Here is a 24,283-nt window from a genome sequence, read left to right as displayed (position 1 = left end):
CTTTATCTCTTATTTGCAACACATGTAGTTATTGTCCCTCAGTGATGATTTCATTCTTCCTGTTGGAATTCAGATGCCAATATTGTCTGAAGCCGATTTGAATTGACAATTTGTTACCCTGAAATAATAGCTGCAACCACTAGGGGTCAGAGGAACACCTCCAGATACTGAGCTTTCAGTTAAACTGGCTGCTGTAATAGCACCAAGTCTCTGGGTGTCAGAGTAACATTCAGGTACAGAGACACTGCTGGATGGTGTGGCTGAAACAGTGTACAGGAGGATTCCGGAGCATCAGGAGTCCCTGAGTCTGCAGGAGCTCTTCAAATGACATCGCCACATTGAAATATGTCTTCCTTCCACATCCCAAATACATGGTGGTTTGTGGGTTAATTGGCTACTGTAACTTGCTCGTGTTTGTAGAATCAGAGAGTCAACGATCATGCAAACAGAATCAGAATCAGATTTAATATCACCAGCATATGTCTGAGGTTCGTTCTGAGGGACTGCTCCTTGAAGATGTCTTGGATATTACAGAGGCTAGTACCCATGATGGAGCTGATTAATTTTACAACTTTCTGTAGCTTGCTTTGATCCTTTGCAGTAGACCTCCCACACCAGACAGTGATGCAGTCTGTCAGAATGCTCTCCACAGTACATCTGTAGAAGTTTTCAATTGTTTTAGATGACAAACCAAATCTTCTCAAAGGCCAAATGAAACATAGCCACTGTCTTGACTTCTTTATTGCTGCATCAATATGTTGGGACCAGGTTAGATTCTCAAAGATCTTGACACCCAGGAACTTGAAATTGCTCACTCTCTCCACTTCTAATTCCTCTATGAGAATTGGTTCGTGTTCCGTCGTCTTACCCATTCTGAAGTTCACAATCAGCTCTTGAGCAACATCATCCAACTAGCCGGTATATCTAACTCCTGTCTGCCCTCTCATCTCGATCTGAGATTCTGCCAACAATGTTTGTACCATCAGCAAATTTATAGATGGCATTTGAGCTATGTCTAAGCACACAGTCATGGGTGTAGAGAGAGTAGAGCAGTGGGTTAAGCGCACATCCCTGACATGTACCAGTGTTGATCATCAGCAAGTAGAAGATGTTATGACCAATCCACACAGTTTCTGGATTGCCGGTTAGGAAGTCAAGGATCCAGTTGCAGATGGAGGTACAGAGGCCCAGGTTTTGAAGCTTTTTGATCAGAACTGGAGGAATTATCGTATTAAACGCTGAGCCATAGTTAATGAACAGCATCCTGACATAGTTATTTCTATCATCCAGGTGATCCAAGGCTGTGTAGAAAGCCATTGAGACCACATCCGCTGCAGAGCTATTGTGGCAATAGGCAAACTGCAGTGGGTCCAGGTCCTTTGCTGAGACAGGAGTTGTTTCTAGTCATGACAAATCTCTAAAATCATTTCATCATTGTTAATGTGAGTGCTGTTGGATGACAGTCATAAGGCAGCTCACACTACTCTTCTTGGGCACTGATATAATTGTTGCTCTTTTGAAACAGGTGGTAACTTCCAAACATAGCAGTGAGAGATAGAAAATATCTTTAAATACACCTGCCAGTTTATTGGTGCAAGTTTTCAGAGCCTTACCAGGTACTCCATTGGGACCTGCCACCTTGCGAAGGTTCACCCTCCTGAAAGACAGCCTGATGTTGCCCCTGAGACAGAGATCACTGGGTCACAGGGTGTAGCAGGGTCTTCTGCCCAACTGGTCGATGCCAACCAGGATGCCCATCCAAGCTAGTCACCGGGAACTTTTCCTCTTCATGGCCCTCTTCATTTTAGGCATCTCTATAAAATCACCACTCAATCTCCTGCAAGTCAGAGTTTTTAACCAGTGCTGAGGAAGTTAGAGATTGTTAGGGATTTTATGGACAAGTATAGTATTAGGAAAACATTCCATCTCACTGCTATGTTGACTCTCCACAGTGACTGTGACTCCAAGATACAAATTACATCTTATGTAATTGTACATTCACTCCAGGGAAAGTCCTAGCCTAGACAATGTCTCCCATTAACTCAGTCAAGGCAACATCCTTGTAAATCTTTTCTGCACTCTTTCATGATTAATAACATAATTTCACCTAGAGATTGAATGAATACTGAACACAATACTCCGAATCCAACCTCACCAATGCCTTCCACACTCACTGCATGTGCTCCCAAGTTTTCAACACAATGTTCTGACTGATGAAGGCCAGCATAACAGCAATCTTCTTCACCACCCTGTCTACCTGTGACTGTAGTTTCAGTGAACCATATAGACCATAAGATATGGAGCAGAATTAGGCCATTCAGCTGATCAAATCTGCTTGGCCATTTGATCATGGCTCTCTAACCCCATTTTCTTGCCTTCTCCCCATAATCTTACACACCCTGACATTAAGAATTTATCAACATCCATTTTAAATACACTCAATGACCTGGCCTCCACAGCTGCATGTGACAACAAGTTTCACTGATTCACCACCCTTAGGCTAACAAAATTGTTCCTTTTCTCCGTTCTTAATGGATGCCCCTCTATTCTGAGGTTGTGCTCTCTGGTCCTTGGCCTTTCAGCATTTGAAAGGTTTCAGTGAGATCCCCTTCATTCTTCTAAATTCCAATGAGCACAGGCCCAGAGTTCAGAGTCATTTTCATGAACCTCCTTTGAACTCTGTCCAATGTTAACACATCCTTATTCGGATAAGGGGCCCAAAACTGCTCTCAATACTCCAAGTGAGGCCACACCTTTGCCTTATAAAGCCCCAGAATTATATCCTTGTTTTTTTTATATTCTAGTCCTCTGAAATGAATGGTAACATTGCATTTGCTTTCCTCACCACTAACTCAACCTACAAATTAAACTTTAGGGAATTCTGCACAAGAACTCCTAACTCCCTTGCAGCTTGGATTTTTTTAGATTTCTCCATTTAGAAAATAGTCTACGCTTTTATTCCTTCTACCAAGGTGAATGACTATACACTTCCCAACAATATATTCTATCTGCCATTTCTTTGCCCATTCTCCTAATCTGACTAAGTCCTTCTGCAGCCCACCTGCTTCCTCGACACCACCTGCCCCTCCACCTACCTTCGTATTGTTGGCAAACTTGACCAAAAAGACATCAATTCTGTCATCTAAATCATTGACACAATGTGAAAAGAAGCAGTCCCAATATTGACCCCTGTGGAACACCATTAGTCACTGGCACCCAAATAGAAAAGGTTCCCTTTATTCCCACTCTTTGCCTCCTGCCAGTCAGCCAATGCGCTGTCCATGCTAGTATCTTTCCTGTAATACCATGGGCTCTTCTCTTGCTAAGCAGCCTCATGTGTGGCACCTTGTCAAAGGCCTTTTAAAAATCCAAGCACAGAATATCCACTGGCTCTCCTTTGTCTGTCACAGCTGCACTGAGGGGAAACATAATTGAGGGTTCAGACAGTGTGCCCATTTGGGTGGAAGACAAGAGTAGGGAGTTGTAATCACACTGGTGGGATGGTACTACAGATCCCCAATAGCCCCCGGGACATTGAGGAACAGGTACGTAAACAAATTAGGGAAATGTGTAAAAATAATAGGGCTGTTGTCATGGGGGATTTCAGCATCCCTAATATAAACTGGAAGCTTCTTGGTGCAAGGGGTTTAGATGGGACAGAATTTGCTAAGTGTGTTCATGAGGGTTCATTAAATCAATCTGTAGACAGTCCAACAAGGGGAGGAGCTGTACTGGTCCTGGAGTTGGTTAATGAACCTGGCCAGGTGCTTAACCGCTCAGTGGATGAGCGTTAGGGAACAATGACCAAAACACCTTAACAATAGATAAGGACAGGTGTGGTCATTGCAGGAGATTCTTAAATTAGATTAGGTCAAATTACAAGGGCATGAGGCAGGAACTAAGAAGAGTTATTTGGGAAAACCTTTTTTCTGGCAAGTCCACATCAGACATGTGGAAGGGCTGTAAAGATCAATTGCACAGAGTACAGGAAAGGAATGCTCCTGTGTTATGAATGTGACGCAACTCTGAGGGGCCGAAGGGTACAAAGTCGCCCCCTCCTTTTTGAGAATCGCAAGATCGCTATTAATTCAGGTCTGGGACCCAGGAAATGAGAGAGAGACGTCCAGAATACACAGGGTTTGGAATGTGTCCTGGCCTCAGAGAAACGGAACCATTGATAACGGCTATTGTCTCTTGGAGAAGGAATTGTGTATTGAGTACTGTACTATTCATTGAAACCCCTCAGGGGACGACCAGAGTGGGCTGATTGAGGGATTGCATCATCCCAACCTGATTGACATCTGAGACCCCGTGAGTAAGGATAAAAGAGGGTCTGGGGAACAACCCCTTTAGACGCACCAGGAGAAACGCTAGAAATCCCGTGACAGCGTTTAATAGCGACAGCCGGTGGGGGGCTCGTGTGCGTCCTTCCCTTGCCTGGGTTGGCGGGCTCACCACGGAAGAACGGCTTTAGCTAAAGGAGAGGCCACAAGTGAAAGGCCACGACAACGAGACTCCTGACGGATCAAAATCATAAAGGTTGGAAAACCCGTAGCGGTAACTGTTCCCATTCTATTCCTATTTCTCTCTCTCTCCAACAAAGTGCAACACAGCGACAACCAAAAGACAGCTGCTTGTGGAACTGCAGTGAACTGTATATTTCCATCGGACAATTCATTATCCCCTAGACAACGATAGAGCTTATTTCTTATTGATTATTATTATACCCGCACTTTTAGATTTAGTATTGACGACGTATATTATCTGTATATTTGCATTGATATTATTTTTTTGTGTATTTTTACTAATAAATACTGTTAAAAATAGTATAATCAGACTTCAACGGACCTCTCTATCTTTGCTGGTAAGTGACCCAGTTACGGGGTTCGTAACACCTGTTAGAAGGAAAGGCAGGGATGGAAAGATAAGAGAACTTTGGATGTCCAGAGAGATGATGAATTTAGTCAAGAAGAAAAGGGAAAAGCATGTAAAGTAGTGGTTGCCAACCAGTCGATCATGATCGACTGGTCAATCTTTAAGACTTTCCCAGTAGATACTGAAACAAAAAAAATAAATACACAAATACTGTTGTAATGTGAGCATTATAAAAATAAGTAATACTAATTAGGATAATGGTAATATAGCAATACTCCCACTACGGAAAGCTGTTTGTAAAGGGAGATTGTTTCCAGGGTTGCGGGGTTTTACTTCCGTTCTTTCTGCCCGGTGTGCCTGAGATAAAGACTTCTGTCGACAAGAAATGAGGAGCATGAGGAACTGTCAGATGATGTGTGGCTACTGGATTTAGGGTTTCTGACCAACCTAACGGCTAAATTAAATGCACTTAACAACAAGTTCATGGGAAAATTCCAACACCTGCCCCACATGATAAGTGCAGTAAATGCGTTTAAGGCCAAGCTCGGTGTTTGGATTTCAAATCTAAAGAACGGGAGGCTGACACACTTTCCCAACTTGCAGAAAATGTTACAGGCCATCAAGGAAAAAAAATGCTTTTCACCCTGAGCAGTACTGTGCTTACCTAGACAAACTGGCAATGGAGTTCAATCAGCGTTTTGGGGAGGTAAACGTCATGAAAGATATTGCTGCATTTATTTCAAACCCATTTCTGCCGATTGATATAGAACAGATAGCAGCCAAATTCCAGCAGGTATTTAGTGTGCCAAGTGATATTGAAATGGAAATAATTGATTTGCAAAATGATATCGAGCTTCAAGATCAAGGGAAGGTTGACTCCCCAGTCAGCAGGGAGAAGTTTCCTCATCTCACCACATGTGCACTAAAAGTCAGTGCCTACTGCAGGTCAACTTATCTCTGTGAAATTGCATTTTCACAGATGAAAATGATTAAATCTAAGTACAGGCGCTGTCTTACTGACAGACACCTCACAGACCGTCTCAAACTGGCTGTCTGTATTTATGAGCCAAATTTCAGAGAACGAGCAGAAAGTATTCAGCCCCAGTCTTCACACTGAGCGCAACAGTCAATTTTTATTCATTTATTTTTCATGTTGAAATAAAATTAAATAATGAAACAGAATTAAAGATATGAAGTATTATAATATTCTTAAAGTAAGACAGCTATGGCCTGTTTGATATGTTAGTTATAGAGTTTTCTTGGTTGAACTAATTTGAAAGTTTGACAAAAGCATTTTCTGTAATTCAAATACAATTAGCCCAAATAAGTCCTCAAGTTGGAAGTACAAACTGAGCTGTTATTTCTCTAAACAATTTAGTAGGTAGATCTTGCCTTTCACTAAGGCCGAGGCAGGGGATCTTGGGCTTAAAAAGGTTGGTGACCACTAATGTAAAGCTTCAGAACTTAGAATCAAACAAAGCACTTGAGGAGCATAAATAAACCAGAATAAAAGTAAAGAAGGGAATTAGGAAAGCCAGGAGGGGCCATGAAAAGTCCTTGGGAAGTAGGATTAAGCTGAATCCCAAGGTATTCAATACATACATCAAGAACAAGAGGATAACTAGGGAGAAGGTAGGGTGACTCAAGGATAAAGAGGGGAACATTTGCTTGGATGTGGAGAAGGTGAGTGAGGTACTTTGCTTCAGTATTCCCTAAGGAAAATGACATGGAGGAGCAGGAGATCAGAGCTGAGTGCATAGATATGTTAGGGTGTTTAGAGGTTAAGGAGAAGGAAGGGTTGGATCTCCTAATAAGTATTACAGTGGTTAAGTCCCCAGGGCCTGATGGGATTTACCCCAGGTTATTGACGGAGGCAAGAGACAAGATTACTGGGCCCTTAACCAGTATCTTTGTTTCCTCACTAAGTACAGGCAAGGTCCCAGATGACTGGCAATCAGATAATATTGTACCTCTAAGAAGGGAACAAGGGAAAATCCTGGGAACTATAGAACAGGGAGTCTCACATCAGTTGTAGGGAAATTGCTGGAGAAAATTCTTTGGGATAGAGATGCTAGCATTTGGAAACCCATGGTCTAACTAATGAGAGACAGCATGGCTTTCTGCAGGGCAAGAAATCAACTTGATTGAGTTTTTCTAACAAGGTGACAAGACATATTGATCAAGGTAGAGCAGTGGATGTTGTCCACATGGGTTTTAGTAAGGCATTTCACAAAGTCTCTCGTGGGAGGCTAATTCAGAAGATTAGGATGCATGGGGTTCATGGCAAATTGGGTGTTTTAATTCAGAACTAGCTTGCACAGAGAAAACTGAGGGTAGTTGTCAAAGGGACATATTTGAGCTGGAGGTCTGTAATTAGTGGTAATTAGGTCTGTACTGGTACTTCTGCTGTTTGTAATGTATATAAATGACCTGGATGGAAATGTAGATGGGTGGGTTAGTAAGTGCAGGTGATACCAAGATTGGTGGAGTTGTGGCTAGTGTAGAAGATTGGCAAATAATACAGCATGATATAGATTAGTTGCACATAGTGGCACTGAAATCACAGATTGGGTTTGACCCAGATAAATGAGGTATTGCACCTTGGTAGGGCAAATGCAAAGAAACAGTACACTGTTAAGTGAACAGTGCTGCTGAGCACAGAGATCTCAGGGTCCAAGTTCATAGCTCCTTGAAAGTGGCTGCACAGGTGGATAGGGTGGTTAAGAAGGCTTATGGAATACTTGCTTTTATTAGTCAAGGCATTGAGTTCCACAGTCAAGGGGTTATGTTGCAATTTTATGAAATTCTGGTTGGCCAGATCTGGAGGATTAGGTACAGTACTGGTCACTCCTCTATAGGAAGGATCTTGAGGCTTTGGAGAGGGTACAGAAGAGGTTTAACAGGTTGCTGTCTGGTTTTGAGGGAATGTGCTATCATGAGAGGCTAAACAAACTTGGGTTGTTTTCTTTGGAGTGCCGGAAGCTGAGGGGAGGTCTGATTATGAGAGGCATATATAGAGTCAACAGAGTATATTTTTCCCAGGGTAGAAATGTCTAATACCAGAGGACATGCATTGAAGGTGAGAGGACATAACAGTGGTAAGCAAAAGTTTGGGCACCCCTGGTCAAAATTTCTGTTACGGTGAATAGCTAAGCAAGTAAAAGATGACCTGTTTTCCAAAAGGCATAAAGTTAAAGATGACACATTTCTTTAATATTTTAAGCAAGATTACTTTTTTATTTCCATCTTTTACAGTTTCAAAATAACAAAAAAGGAAAAGGGCCGGAAGCAAAAGTTTGGGCACACCCTGCATGGTCAGTATTTAGTAACACCCGCTTTGGCAAGTATCACAGCTTGTAAATGCTTTCTATAGCCAGATAAGAGTCTTTCAATTCTTGTTTGGGGGATTTTCTCGCATTCTTCCTTGCAAAAGGCTTCTAGTTCTGTGAGATTCTTGGGCCGTCTTGCATGCACTGCTCTTTTGAGGTCTATCCACAGATTTTTGATGATGTTTAGGTTGCGGGACTTTGAGGGCCATGGCAAACCTTCAGTTTGCACCTCTTGAGGTAATCTATTGTGGATTTTGAGGTGTGTTTATGGTCATTATCCAGTTGTAGAAGCCATCCTCTTTTCATCTTCAGCTTTTTTATAGACGGTGTGATGTCTGCTTCCAGAATTTGCTGGTATTTAATTGAATTCATTCTTCCCTTTACCGGTGAAATGTTCCCCTTGCCACTGGCTTCAACACAAGCCCAAACATGATCGATCCACCCCCCTGCTTAACAGTTGGAGAGGTGTTCTTTTCATGAAATTCTGCACCCTTTTTTCTCTAAACATACCTTTGCTCTTTGCGGCCAAAAAGTTCTATTTTAACTTCATCAGTCCACAGGAGTTGTTTCCAAAATGCATCAGGCTTGTTTAGATGTTCCTTTGCAAACTTCTGATGCTGAATTTTGTGGTGAAGATGCAGGAAAGGCTTTCTTCTGATGACTCTTCCATGAAGGTTATATTTGTGCAGGTGTCGCTGCACAGTAGAACAGTGCACCACCACTCCAGAGTCTGCTAAATCTTCTTGAGGGTCAAATGGGGGGTTTGATTTGCCTTTCTAGCAATCCTAGGAGCAATTCTCTTGGAAAGTTTTCTTGCTCTTCCAGACCTGAACTTGACCTCCACCATTCCTGTTAACTGCCATTTCTTAATTACATCACAAACTGAGGAAATGGCTATCTGAAGATGCTTTGCTATCTTCTTATAGCCTTCTCCTGCTTTGTGGGCATCATTTATTTTAATTTTCAGAGTGCTAGGCAGCTGCTTAGAGGAGCCCATGGCTGCTGATTGTTGGGACAAGATTTGAGGAGTCAGGGTATTTATAAAGCTTTGAAATTTGCATCACCTGGCCTTTCCTAACGATGACTGTGAACAAGCCATAGCCCTAACAAGCTAATTAAGGTCTGAGACCTTGGTAAAAGTTATCTGAGAGCTCAAACCTCTTGGGGTGCCCAAACTTTTGCATGATGCTCCTTACCTTTTTTTCACTCTAAAATGGTACAAAACAAAAATAATACACTAATCTTGCTAAAATGTTGAAAAGAATGTTTCATCTTCAACTTTATGACTTTCGGAAATCAGTTCATCTTCTACTCACTTGACTATTCACAGTAACAGAAATTTTGACCAGGGGTGCCCAAACATTTGCATGCCACTGTAGGTTCAAAGGGGAAGTGAGGGGTAGGTTTTTTACTCAGAGTGGTGGATGCCTGGAATGCACTGCCTGATATGGTGGTGGAGGCAAAATTAGTAGAGACTTTTGGATAGACACATGAATATGAGGAAAATGGATGGATATAGACATTGTGTAGGTAAGAGGGATAAGTCTTAGGGGACTTTTGATTTACTTTTTAGCTGGTTCAGCCTGACATTTAGAAAGGAGTGTTTCCATTAGACAGACGCAGCATGGATTCAGAAAGGGCAGGTCCTGTTTGACAAACTTACTGGAGTTCTTTGAAGACATGTGCAGTGGATAGAGGGGAACAGGTGGATGTCATATACTTGGATTTCCAGAAGGCGTTTGATAAGGTGCCGCACAAGAGACATAAATAAGATACGGATGCATGGAGTTGGAGGAAGTGCATTGGTTAACCGATAGAAGGCAGAGAGTTGGTATAAATGGGTATTTCTCCAGTTGGCAGTCTGTGGTGAGTGGGGTGCTACAGGGATCGTGCTGGGCCCACAGCTGTTTACCATTTACATTGATGATTTTGAAGAGAGGACTGAGTGTAGCACAGCAGAATTTGCTGAGGACACTAAACTGAGTGGAAAAGCAAATTGTACAGAGGATGTGGAGAGTCTGCAGAGGGATATAGATAGGTTAAGTGAGTGGGCCAAGGTCTGGCAGATGGAATACAATGTTGGTAAATGCAAGATCATCCACTTTGGAAGGAATAATAGAAGAGCAGATTATTATTTAAATGGTGAAAGATTGCAGCATGCTGTTTTGCAGAGGGACATGGGAGTGCTTGTTCATGAATCACAAAAAGTTGGCTTTCAGGTACCACAGGTTATTAAGAAGTCAAACAGAATGTTCGCCTTCATTGCAAGAGGGATTGAACTCAAGATCAGGGAGGTCATGCTGCAACTCCACAGGGTACTGGTGAGGCCGCACCTGGAGTACTGTGTGCAATTCTGGTCTCCACACTTGAGGAAGCAGACTTGGAGGCAGTGCAGAGGAGGTTCACCAGGTTGATTCCAGGTATGAAGGGGTTAACCTATGAGTTGAGATTGAGTCACCTGGGACAAGACTCTCTGGAATTCAGAAGAATGAGAGGGGATCTTATAGAAACAATCAAAATTTTGAAAGGAATAGATAAGATAGAAGAATGAAAGTTATTTCCATTGGTAGGTGAGACTAGAACAAGGGAACATTGCCTCAAGGTTCAGGGGAGAAGACGTTTTTCCCAGAGAGTGGTGAATCTGTGGAATTCTCTGCCCAGGGAAGCAGCTGGGGCTTCCTCACTAAATATATTTAAGAAACAGATATGTTTTTACATAGTAAGGGAATTATGGGTTATGGGGAAAAGGCAGGTAGATGGAGCTGAGTTTACAGACAGATCAGCCATGATCTTATTGAATGGTGGGCAGGCTCGATGGGCCGGATGGCTTACTCCTGTTCCTAATTGTTATGCTTTTATGTTCATTGTGGGCTGAAGGGTCTGTTCCTGTGCTGTATTGTTCTGTTCTGATAAATCTGACTTTAGCTTGTCCCTTTCAAATTGCGGCATGAATTCAATCATAATTTGATAACTGGATCCTAACAGTTATAACCATATAACAATTACAGCACAGAAACATGCCATCTCGGCCCTTCTAGTCCGTGCCAAATGCTTACTCTCACCTAGTCCCACCGACCTGCATTCAGCCCATAACCCTCCATTCCTTTCCTGTCCACATACCTATCCAATTTTACTTTAAATGACAATATCGAACCTGCCTCTACCACTTCTACTGGAAGCTCATCCCACACAGCTACCACTCTCTGAATAAAGAAGTTCCCCCTCGTGTTACCCCTAAACTTTTGCCCCCTAACTCTCAACCCATGTCCTCTTGGTTGAATCTCCTCTACTCTTAATGGAAAAAGCCTATCCACGTCAACTCTATCTATCCCCCTCATTATTTTAAACACATCTATCAAGTCCCCCCCTTAACCTTCTACTCTCCAGAGAATAAAGACCTAAATTGTTCAACCTTTCTCTGTAACTAAGGTTCTTTTACCTTGAGCTCCCAAATCAAATCTGGTTCGTTACACAACATCCAATCCGGAATAGTTGATTCCCTAGTGGGCTCAAGCTGCTCTAAAAATACATCTTACAGATATTGCACAAATTCTTTCTCTTGGAATCCAAAATCAACAACAAACCTGATTTTCCCAATCTACCTGCATTCTGAAATCCTCCATAACTAACCTAACTTTGTTCTTTTGACTTGTATTTTTTATCTCCCATTGTAATTTGTAGCCCACATCCTGGCTGCTGTTTGAAGGACTGCATATAACTCCCTTCAGGGTCTTTTTAACCTTTGTAGTTCCTTAACTCTACTCATAACGATGTCACCTCTTTTTAAGGATTTTATTTCATTTTTTGTACCAACAGAACCATGCCACCCCTTCTGCCTACCTGCCTATCCTTTTGATACAATGTGTATCTTTGGATGTTAACCTCTCAATTACATATAACCTTCTTTCATCCAAGTATCTGAAATCCTGCCCCCTGTACCAGTTCCTCAGCCATACTTTTATCAGCCAGCTCATCCTATTTTTATCCTCACTGGCACATGGCACAGGCAGCAATCCAAAGATTACTGCATTGGAGGTCCTATTTTCAGCTTTCTGCATGAACTCCAAACACCCTCTGTTCTGCTTTGTTAAACAAGCAATGGTTTGAACAGACTCAGTGATTAATGGTTAGTACAGACTCAGTGGGATGATGGGCCTGTTTCTGTGCTGTATCTCTCTATCTGTACAGGAAACAGTACAGACTGAGTACGGAAGCCCTTGTAAGTGTTCCCCAGACTAACCATCAAAAGAGGTAAGTGTGACCCCACTACAATCTGAAGGGGAATGCAGACCTGAATCACCAGTGATTAATGTTCTTTCCCAGACACTGTCTACCTCACTGTTTTCTGATTTTATTTTCTACACTCTTGCACATTCTAATAGAAAATGTGACTTCCTTGGGACTCAGCCCTAGTTCATCAAGAACTTTTGTGACTTATTTGTGGACGTGGTTGGTCTGCAATGCAAAATAATTGGACAATTTTACCCAAAAGCAACCACTTGCATTGACAGTGTGGCTTTAATATCAGAAATCATCAGAAGGTGTTTCACAGGAGCAAGAATCAGATGTCAGGTCATAGAAGGAGAGGGAATGGCAGGTGAGGAAGTGTCTGGTCAGAGGAGGAATCTGGAAGCAATGCCTCAGTCCAATGGGATGATGTGCTGAAATGGTTTGCACCACAATTTACTGACTCACTGAGACGTCTGACACAGAGTGATGGAAGAGTGAAGGGAATGGAAATGACATCCATAAGATGGATTTAAATTAAAGAGGAAGAGAAAGACACAGACTGCAGGTTTAAATTCATCAGAATGAATCTGTGGACTTTGTTGAGGAAGCTCCTCAGTCAGAGTAATAGACAGTAGGACTGGACTCCCATATGGAGGAGGGTGAGAGGAAACTCAGGAATCATTTTAGAATGAACTCATGGGGAAAATCAGTAAAGTCCATGTAAATTATTTAATTCATTTATTTATTGGCATACAGCATGAAATAGGCCCTTCTGGCCCTTTGAGCCACACTGCCCAGGAATCCTGATTTAATCCTCGTCTCATCACAGGACAATTTACAATGACCAGTTAAAGTACCAAACTGAGGTACTTTAGACTTTGGACTGTACCGGTGGAAACCCACACATTCCTGGGGAGACATTACAAATTCCTTACAGGCAGTGGCAGGATTTGAACCCCAGGTCACCTGCACTGAAAAACATTCTGCTAACCACTACACTACCATGTCGCCCCAAATGCTGGGTTCCCCAGCCTGTCTGATGGATTCATTAATCAAAACTTAATCTTCTGTTGGATCCTGATGTTTTTGCAACCTAAAGTTCTTCAGCAGTCAAGAAGGGGCATTAAAACCCGTTGCTTATGACTGCTGAATATTGGCAGCAGACATTCCATTCAAACTCCATTGCTTAAATTAACCAATAAAATAGTCCCTATTGGAGCAATGTGATGCCCGCCACTGAAACTGGGAGTTTCCAGGAGATACACAGACAATGGCAACTCACTGAACAATTACATGTATATAGGTAATTATTTAAAAACACAAACAAACGTAAGAAAGTTAAACTACAATGAAAATAATAAAGTAGTACCATTCCAGTACCTTAGGGACCATTATTTAAAGCTATTATGAGATCTGTTAATCTGCCCTTACCAGAATTGATTCGGAGTTTAAAGAGACTCAAGTCCAGTTCAGGTCATGTTATTTTATTCAAGGTGAACACTATAATCAAACAGCAAGGTACTGGCCCAGGGCTATTACAGGAATAAATCTACACATTTTACTATCCAGATGCCAGGGAAAAAGGTTTGGTAGATATCTATACTTGCAGAACTCATCAGCTCACAACCTTTCAATGACAGATTATTGATTCTGTCTGAATATGCAAGTTTGTTATCCTTGATCTTCAGGGTCTGAGAACTTCCAGGCCAATGATAACCCCCAGCTCCCATTGCGATCCATGGTGATTGTGGTCTGTGTTGCTGTTTCAGTCTAAACTTGATTCACCGGGCAGCAATCGTTCTCATCAACAAACATCAGCATGTCACACCGGGATTCTGCCCACCCATCGGTGTAATGTTGACAAAAGTTCAGAATGATCTGATCACCAAGATGGACCTTTGTGCTCAGTTTGAGCAAACACAGTTTAAGTAGTTGGTGGGAGTCTCCCAACTGCTTCAGAACGTAAAATGCAGGTGTACATACATTTGAACACTCATTTCCATAACATAATCAATAAATCAATCAGTAACAGTCAATCATCATTACAGTGAGCCCGTTTCTGACACGTGGCAAATGCTCTGTCACGAGGAGAGGGTTTTGCTGTCTCTGTGTCTTTTGTCCTTTGGTTTTGTTTCATTTTGTCTCATTCTGTGTGATAAACGTGAACCTGTTGGTTGGTGCAAAGCACAATGTTAGAATTGTATTTCCATATGTAAAGCAGTGTGTTTATTCTTTTTAGTAACACAGCTCCACTGGGACGGCCCCCTGCTCAAATTAAACCTGCCTGTGAAACCGGAGAGGAAGTGTAAGGACTGAGTGTTAATGTTATCGCAGAGTTTCAGACATCTGTCAGCTATTAATAACAAATAGTTACTGAGCTTCAAGTAAACCTACAACACAGAACAGTACAGCACAGGAACAGGCCCTTCAGCCCATGATGACTGTGACAGCCATAACACCAAATTAATCTAAAGCGAACTATCTGCACATAATCCATATCCCTCCATATCCTGAATGGTCATGTGCTTTTTCAAATGTATCTCAACTGTACTATCATGCTGATTCACCACCACTCCTGCCAGTGCATTCCAAGCACCTATCACTCTCTGTGTAAAAAATACAACCCACAAATCTCCTTTGAATGTAATACCCCTCATCTTAAATCTCTGTCCTTTTGGATATGACATTTTACCCTGGAAAATGACTTCGACTGTTGACCCTATCGATGACTCTGATGCTTTTATAAGCCTCTATCAGGTTGCCTCTCAGCCGACACTCCCGAGTAAATAGTCAAAGATTGTTCAACCACTCCTTACAGCTAATATTTTGTAATCCAGGCAACATGCTCGTGAACGTCTTTTACACCCTCTCCAAAGTCTCCACATCCTTCTTACAGTGGAGCAACCAGAACTGAAGGTTCACAAAGTTTCACCGAGGTTAATGCAGACATGAAAACCTATACTTTAACTTGGACAAAAAGTAATCTGTACTCCCCTCTTACCCAGTCCCATGAAATTCTCCTAGCAGGGACACTGTCTCCTTGATGCTGGAATGTACTGGATTCAACTTTTGGGCTCTTTCCTGTGGAAACAGGGACACATTTTTAACCTCATTAGTAATACGTGAATGGTTTAGATGCTCAAATTCACCCTGTCATGAGGGTCATGAGAAGGTTGAAGGGTAAAGCATATTTCCAACTCACAGATAATAAAATTACCTGATAGGGTGGAGGAGAAAGGTGGTTCAGACTTCAGGGGGATTAAAACTATTGTAAATAATCACTAATCATCCAGTTTGGATTATTTATCCAGAGAGTGGGGAGAATGTGGATCTCTCGCACAGAAGTAAATGTGGGGAAAGGGAGCAGAGGGAAAGTTAACCCAGTTGGACAAAGATAGAGTGACTGGAGGTTCATGTGGAAAATAAACAATGGCATGAAATAATTGGTCTGAATCTCCTCCAGCGCTGTACGTTTCATTTAAATCTGTGTAGTACCAGAGTCATGGGAGAGAAACAAAACTTATTGAGTTTCCTTTCCTTCACCATGTTCCTCTCCCACTCTCTTTATCTCCTCCTGGGACTTTCGCTCTCTTGTTCCCCCTCACTCTCTGCATATCCACATCGTTTCCCTCTCATTTCCTCTTTCTGTCACCCCTCTCATCACTCCCTCTCCATATCATTCTCTCCCACCATGTTATTATCCTCTTCTGCCTTCACTCTCTCTCTATGTTCCTCTCTCTGTATTTTCCCTTCACTTTTCTGTCCATCACCCAATCCCAAACTCTTTCTCAGGAACTGTAGTTTCCCAGTGGCAGCAGTTGGGCCCAGACCAGTCACCTACGGTCAGGTATATCAGATCGTCAGACTCAACTATTTTCTGCCTTCACTCCCATCGGTATCAGAAGCAGGTTTAATATCACTGACATATGTAGTGAAATTTGTTGTGTTGTGGCAGCAGTACAGTGCAACACATAAACATCATAAATTACAATAAGATACACGTCTATATAACTCATGCAAATTGAGAGCAAAAATAGGTGGTAGTGTCCATAAATTGATTCATTGCCTGTTCAGAAATCTGATGGCAGAGGGGAAGAAGCTGTTCCTGAAATGTTGAGCGTGTGTCTCCAGGCTCCTGTACCTCCTCTCTGATGGTAGTGATAAGAAGAGGACGTGTCCTGTGTGATGTGGGTCTTTAAGGATGGATGTGGCTTTTTGGGACATTGCCTTTTGAAGATGTCCTCAATGCTGGGGAAGATGGTGCCCGTGATGGAGCTGGCTGAGTTTGCAACTCTCTGCAGCTTTTTCTGATCCTGTGCAGTGGCCTGTCTGTACCAGACGGTGATGCAACCTCATCGAATGCTCTCCAAGGTACATCTGTAGATATTTGCTGGAGTATTTGGTGAAACACCAAATCATCTCAAACTCCTAATGAAATTTAATTTCTAATATTCTTTCTTTCTCATTTCATCAATAAGTTGGACACAGGATCGATCTTTAGCGATGTTGACAGCCAGGAATTTGAAACTGCTCACCCTTTCCACTGCTGATCCCTCAATGATACCTGGTGTGTGTTCCCCCACATTCCCTTCCCAAAGGCCACAATCAATTCATTACTCTGACTGACACTGAGTGAAGGTTATTGTTGTGACACCAATCTATCTCACTTCTGTACACCTCCTCGTCACCATCTGAGATTCTGCCAACAACAGACAAATGTGAAGATGACATTTGAACTGTGCCTAGCCACACAGTCATGGGTGTAGAGAGAGTAGAGTGGAGCATGACCCATATCTCAATTCAGAATGGGATAAAGGGGCAGTGGGAGCTGGAACGGATTAGCCAGCTGTGAGATTTTTAACTTACAGCTGTAAGTCTAGAAAGTCTTAAACAACCTGTAATGAATACAAGCCAATGGTAGGTCAAGGCAGGTACACATGAAAATATTCATTGTGGTGAGAAACATAAGGAGGTAAACTGCCCACAGTCACAGAGGTTGTTGTTGTCTGGTGAGCTCGTGTTTCAAGAGAGGTCTTGTTTCTGCTGTGTCAGCTGACTGACACAGATTCCATAAGGGAATAAACAATCCCAGTGGAAAGAGGGAATGTGGAAGGTTTACTTTGGATGAGAGACCACTGGCAGGTTTGGGTTCTAATTAATCCTGATGATGAATTTAAGTTTAGGGTCTCAATGTGCTGCAGTTAATGGGGAAATCAGGGATACAGAGGGGTGGGTATTACACTGCCATGGAGTAGCGATCGAATTAGACCACATCTGGAGCACTGGCTATGATTCTTGGCATCACACCTCATGAAGGATGTGTCTTCCTTGGAGAGGGGTTGTGTGGATGAGGCACAGTGAAGTGCTACTGGAACTGGGATAAAATATTAGGTCTGGTCTCTTGTTCCCTGAAATGTGGAAAATTGAAGGCCAGTGTAATTAGGGAGCTTAAAAACATTCCAGAAAGGCACAGAAGAATAACACAAAGAATCTGTTATTTCAGGATATACAGGTCAGTGGAAATCTGGAAGTCTCTCTGGAAAGTGGTCAAGACGGGCGGAGGGGTGGGAGGTGTCAGTTGAAACTTCAATATTAAAAGAATTTTATTTGAGTTCAATTAATAAAATATGTGGAGCCAAGGTTGGTAAATGGAGGTCGAACACATGTCACCTTAAGAGGGAGCCTTTATTGGAGCCTTAGCTATAACATTACGTGAAGCTAAAAACCTTCATTGTATTTCTATAATACATAAGATTTCTCTTTATGCGATGATCTTTTGATTTTTATTTCGAATCGTGAGGGATCAATTCCTAATCTTTTGGGAACACTTAAAGATTTTGGTAAATTTTCAAGATATAAACTTAACTTGAATAAAAGTGAATTGTTTCCATTAAATGCTCCTGTCAGTATATATAATGATATTCCTTTTAGAATTGATAATACATTTAGATATTTAGGTATTATTGTTACGTACCCCGTAACTGGGTGTCTGACCAGCAGAGAAAGAAGAATCCGTTGGAGTCTGGTGGTACCAAACTAAAGGTGTTTATTAGTAAAACTACACAATACAATATCAAAAATGCAAATATACATGTAAAACAAGTTAGCAGTAATAAACCTAAAAGTGTAGGAATAATAATAATCAATAATAAACAAGCTCTATCGATGTCTAGGGGTAAATGAATTGTCATAGGAAAGTATAGAGTTCAGTTCATAAATGCTGAAGTAGTTACGGTTGTTGTGTTGAAATCGTTGGAGAGAGAGAGAGCGAGCGAGAGGTAACAGCTACAGCAGCCAAACCTTCCTTTGCTTTCTTAATCCGTCGTGTCGTTGTGGCCATTCAGTTATGACCCCTCTGGTCTTCAGCTAGACCGTTCTTCTGTGGTGGACTCGTCACTCTGGCATGAGTGGACACACACATACAAGTCCGCACCGGCCCTGTCGTCACACTGTGAGCTTTACTGACCGATCTCCTGGTTCGGTCTCTGAAGCCCCCACCTTTCTGTGGGTTCCCAACACTCAGTCAGTGTCCACTGGTGCATCTGAAGGGTGTCTCTCCAGACCTGTCTTTTATCCCCACTAACGGGGTCTCAGCTATCCATCAACTCTGAATGACCGTGTCCATCAAATCAGGCCACTCCTGCTATCTCCTGTGGAATGTTAACTAGCCAAGTACAGTCCTTATAGTAGAAAGTAAATAATCCAGGAAGAGTCATAATACAGTAAATCAACAGTCTCTCTCCCCCTCTTATCTGTAGCAAATGTTCTTGCCTGGGCTTTATCTCTCTCTCATGAGCAGCATAATAACAGCAATAGTTCGGAGTTCTCAGGAGGGGGGTTGGGAATGGTTAACTCTTCACCCCATTGTCCATTAGGTCTGTCCATCACTCATAACATTATAATTACTAAAAAAATATAAAGATATTTATAAAGCTAAAATAGTTCCTTTAATAGACTCCATGAAACAACTATTTTCTAGATGGAATCCATTTACTCTCTCTTTAATAGGTCGTATCCATGCTGTGAAAATGATGATTTTACCTAGATTTTTATATATTTTCCAAAATATGCCTATCTTTTTAACTAAAAAAATTTTTGATCAAATTGACTATCTTATTTTTTCCTTTATTTGGAACAGTAGGAGACCAAGAATTAACAACTATCATTTACAAAAATCCAAAAAAGATGGTGGACTTGCACTTCCTAACTGAAGACTGTATTATTGGGCTGTGAATATTAGACAATTATGTTTTTGGTTATACTAGCTCGATAAGAGTCAATTATTAAAATATGTGGAGCCAAGGTGAGTAAATGGAGCTCGGACACATGTCACCTTAAGGAATAGACTGGAGGGCTGAACAACCTCCTTCTGACACTCAGTGCACGGGATGAATTTGAACAGAATCTCTGTGTGCAGCTGTTGATTTACCAGAAACACATTTCATATTTTCTTTCTTGACAGGTGGATGAAACTGGACAGTGATATAGAGGCTATATCCTTCTCAGCTTCCTGTAGGAGATGTGGCTTGACTTAATCTGAACAGGGAATCTTCAAGAGGAAATAGGCTTACTAAAAAGAAAAAGTTCACTGCTCAAGGCATAGAAATACTTTTTTGATTCAGGGACCAATACCATTAAACAATTCTTGTATTACTGAAAATACATTTCTTGTATTACTATAGATGTACAGTGGAGAATATTCTGGCAGGTTGCATCACTGTCTGGTATTGGGGGGGGGGAAGTAGGGGCTACTGCACAGGATTGAAAGAAGCTGCAGAGGGTTGCAAATTTAGTTGGCTTCATCTTGAGTACAAGCCTACAAAGTACCCAGAGCCTCTTCAAGGAGCAGTGTCTCAGAAAGGCAGCGTCCATTATTAAGGATCTCCAGCACCCAGGGCATGCCCTTTTCTCACTGTTACCATCAGGTAAGAGATACAGAAGCCTGAAGGCACATACCCAACAATTCAGAAATAGCTTCTTCCCCTCTGCCATCTGATTCCTATATGGCCAATGAACCCTTGGACACTCCCTCACTTTTTAAAACATATTATTTCTGTTTATTCTGTATGATTTTGATCTATTCAATATACATGTAATTAATTTACTTATTTATTTACTATTATTTTTTTCTATATTATGCATTGCATTGAACTGCTGCTGCTATGTTAACAAATTTCACGTCACATACCAGTGATAATGAACCTAATTCTGATTCTAATTCTGAAGAGGATTGACTAATGGGACTGAAAGTCTGAAGGGAGACGGGGTCCATGCAAGTATGGAGACATCTGTCATCTGGGAAGTGACAATATAAAGCTGACTTGAAACAAACTTAAATCTTGGTTCTATGGGAAGAAAACACAGATTGGCTCAGATTGAAGGTGGTGTTTATTTATGCTGCAAGCAGGAAATTTGTGCTCTGGCCCAATTCTCATGGTTCCAACTAAACTTCTCCAGTACAGATATCTGCACAAGAAAGGGAAAAATTGCCCAGTGTGTCCATTCTCAAAATAGAGGACAAATCAAATAAGACAATAATGGCCCAATTCGACTACTCAATCTTCAGGAAAGTGATGGGAGCCATAATTGACAGTGTTGGAAAGTGGCACTTACTCACCAAATAACCTAATCACCAGTTTAGGTTTTGCTGGGACCACTTGGTTCTTTATTGATCAATCTTGTTGTCTTATCTGTTGCTATCAAATTCTCTGACAGCACATTCTAGATACCAACCACAATCTTGCCTCATAAATCTCATTTATACTTTTCCCCTGTCATCTGAAACCTTTGCCCTCTGGCGTTTGACATTTCTACTCTAGAAAATATCTGTAACTATCTATGCTCCTCATAAATTTACATACTCCTGTCAGTCCATCCCACAGTCTCCAATGCTCCAGCAAAAACAGTCCAAGTTTATCCACCCTCTCCTTACAGCTAATATGCTCCAATGCAAACAACACTTGACTGAATCTACTCTTTACCCTCTCCGAAGCAGCCACATCATCCCTGTAATGCAATGACTAGAACTTTACCTGCTCCAAACATGAAATTACCAAACAAACTCAAGATATGCGGGACAATTTTGGAAGGGATCCTGTATGATCTGAGAATTTGGCAGAGGCTGTCCCCGTGGATGCTAACAAAAGCCTTTTCAAAATCCATGAAATTTATGCACAGTTGTCTCTGCCACTCTGTGCACTGCTCTATGATGTTACGCAGCATGAAGATCCAGTTGATAGAGCCTCTATTCCTCATGAAGCCAACTTGCTCCTTCTTCAATCACACATCTACAGCATCTGTAATCCATTGGACAATGACTTTGGTGAGACAAAAGTGTGATGCTACACCAGTTGTTGCAATCATTAATACTCCTTTTTTGGGGATCCTAACTCCCTTTGTCCAGTCCTTGGGCACTTGTCCCCGTTCCCAGATTATAGTAAACAGTAGATGCAGGATGACTGCTGCAACTTTTGGTTCAGCTTTGAGCAGTTCAGCTTTCAAATTGTCATATTCTGGAGCTTTGCTGTTTCTTAATGTATTAATCACAGTAACAATCTCTTCTTTCTTGGCTGGATCTGTGTTGATGTCAAGGTCCTCTGTGACTATTCAGTAAATCCCTGAAATACCCTGTCCATCGTGCTTCATGCTCTTGTCAAAATCAGACCATTCTTACCTCTCATGGGGCTACTGGATCTGGCTTGCAACTTTCTGCATACTAATTTTGAAATCTTGTCTATATTTTCCTGATCATGTCGACCGGCACTACTGTGGCCACCACTGCAAGATCTTCCATGTAGACTTTCTTATCCATCCTTAGCTCTTCACGTTCTTGTTAGCTTCAGTGAATGCCAATGGAAGTTGCACCTTAATTCTTGTTGACTTTACATTGAACATTATCTTCCTAATTTTCCATCTTTTCTCTAAGGCCGTCCATGTTTCCTGCTGTATCCATTCTTTGTTTTTCTTTCCAGCTCTGTAATGTAAACAAGCCTCGCTGCTCTTCATGAACACTGACACAATTTGCTTCCACACTGTGTTGATCTTGTCCATTGACACATCCTCGCCAAAGCCTGAAATCTGTTTTTAAGTTTAATGGTGACAGTAGATCTCACACTGGTGTCCTTGAGCTTCTCAACATCAAAACGTCTTTGTACATGTGCTCTGGTCCCAGTGCTTCTCAACTTGAGTTTCATCAAGTTGCTACAGCAATGTGGTGATTATTTCCTGTATTTGCTCTTCTCTTCACCCTTACACCCTGCAAAGATCATCTCCACATACCATCGATCATCAAGTGGTCAGTCTGGATCTTGTCACTTCTATTAGGTGAGCACCATGTCAGTTTGGTGGATTTCATGGTGTGGAAAGAGGGTCCCTCCTGTGACCAGATTGTTCATGACACAGAATTCCACCAGTCTTTCACCGTTGTTATTCATTGTTCCACATCCTTGCATGCACATGACCCCAGTGAAGTTCGAGTTGTTATTTCCCACTTTGCCATTTAGATCTCCCATGATGATGATTATGTCATGGTGTGGTGTTAACTCTACCTCTGCTGTCTGTACATGTCCTTTTCTTCAATGTCACTATTGTTACTTGGAGCATAGCACTGGATCACAGTCATGTTCACTTGCTTCACTCTCAGCCTGACTCTCACCAGCCGACTGTTGATTGTTTACTCCAGCGGGCACTTCTCAATGCCTTTCTTCAAAATGACAGCTACACCATCATGATTCTGACCATCTTCCCTTCCTGAATATAGAACTGTTTCACCAGTTGCTGCCTTTAGTCTGCCAGACCCTGTCCATCTGCTTTCACTGACACCAGTGTGTGTTGGCTGTAAAGACACATTACTGTGGTTATCTGTGTGAGCTTGCCAGTGTTGTACATGGTTTGTACATTTCCAAAAAAACATTTTTGCTCTTGGTCTTGGCGAAGTTCATGGGTCCCTTCACCATGCCAGTAGCTTTCTCTCAGTTTTCACTACTGTCAGACATGCAAGTCCCAGGTGGTGACTAGGGAATATCATCACACTCCTCATTGCTGTTTCCGTAACTGTGATGGGAGTCGTTGACAAGGACAGTTTGGACCCAAATGCTGGAGTATCCAAGGCAAGGATCAAGATACGGTATCAAAATGGATCGAGAACTGAGCACAAAAGGCCAGCTGGTGGCGTAGTGGCATCAGCGCTGGACTCCGGAGTGAATGGTCCCAAGTTCAAATCCAGCCAGCTCCATTGCACGCTTTCCATCCGTGCTGGGTTCAGCATCGAGCTAGCAATTCGACCTCATAAAAAAAAACTGGAGAATGCTACAGAAACACCACATGAGGAGCAACCACCAAAATGATCGGTGCAAAAAGCTTGTCATGACGGTGCCCCAATGACTCCGCCAGGAGTTAAGGGCATTCTTCTTCTCTTCTACTGAGCACAAAATAACACCAGACGATATCATGAGTAAGGTTACAAATCAGCAGCGGACATCAGTTCAGATGTTCTTTAAACACTCAATTCTTTGGGCCCAGCCCCAATTAATGGGATCATCCTGAACCTGAAAGGGGCTGCAACCAGCTATCCGCACTCCGGAGAGTTAGAGAGTCTAAATCCTGGAAGCTAGCGCGGTTGGGAGCATCTTGTAACGATAACAATTTTTCTTTTTGCCTAGTCAGGTTCATTAACCCTGAAACTCCGAACCTGGTGGAATGGTGGACCACTCTTTGTCTGATCTCTACCCTTTAACCTGTTTGGCATGAGTGTCCCTACCTAGAGCTAAAGCACAAGGCAACATAAAACTCAAACTAACGTAGATCTCTGGGTCACTGAGGCACTCAAGCCTCCAAACCCTACAGTAAGG

The 24,283-nt window shown here is 42.0% G+C and overlaps 1 long non-coding RNA gene across 2 annotated transcripts in view; it reads right to left on the bottom strand.

Moving 5' to 3' along the window:
* The window catches only part of LOC140716608 (uncharacterized), a 271,347-nt gene that overhangs the window by 198,272 nt on the left and 48,792 nt on the right, over positions 1 to 24,283 (bottom strand). The window contains exon 4 of one of the 2 annotated variants that reach the window (XR_012096326.1): positions 15,436 to 15,515. This is a non-coding gene — a long non-coding RNA (uncharacterized lncRNA). Of the gene's footprint in view, positions 1 to 13,953; positions 14,602 to 15,435; positions 15,516 to 24,283 lie in introns of those variants that run through there. The other variant, XR_012096325.1, reaches the window with a different exon arrangement.

This window comes from Hemitrygon akajei, chromosome 25 (genome assembly GCF_048418815.1).
Source record: "Hemitrygon akajei chromosome 25, sHemAka1.3, whole genome shotgun sequence".
In the NCBI taxonomy this organism is placed as follows: Eukaryota; Metazoa; Chordata; class Chondrichthyes; order Myliobatiformes; family Dasyatidae; genus Hemitrygon; species Hemitrygon akajei.
This window is presented reverse-complemented; position numbering and strand designations above follow the sequence as displayed.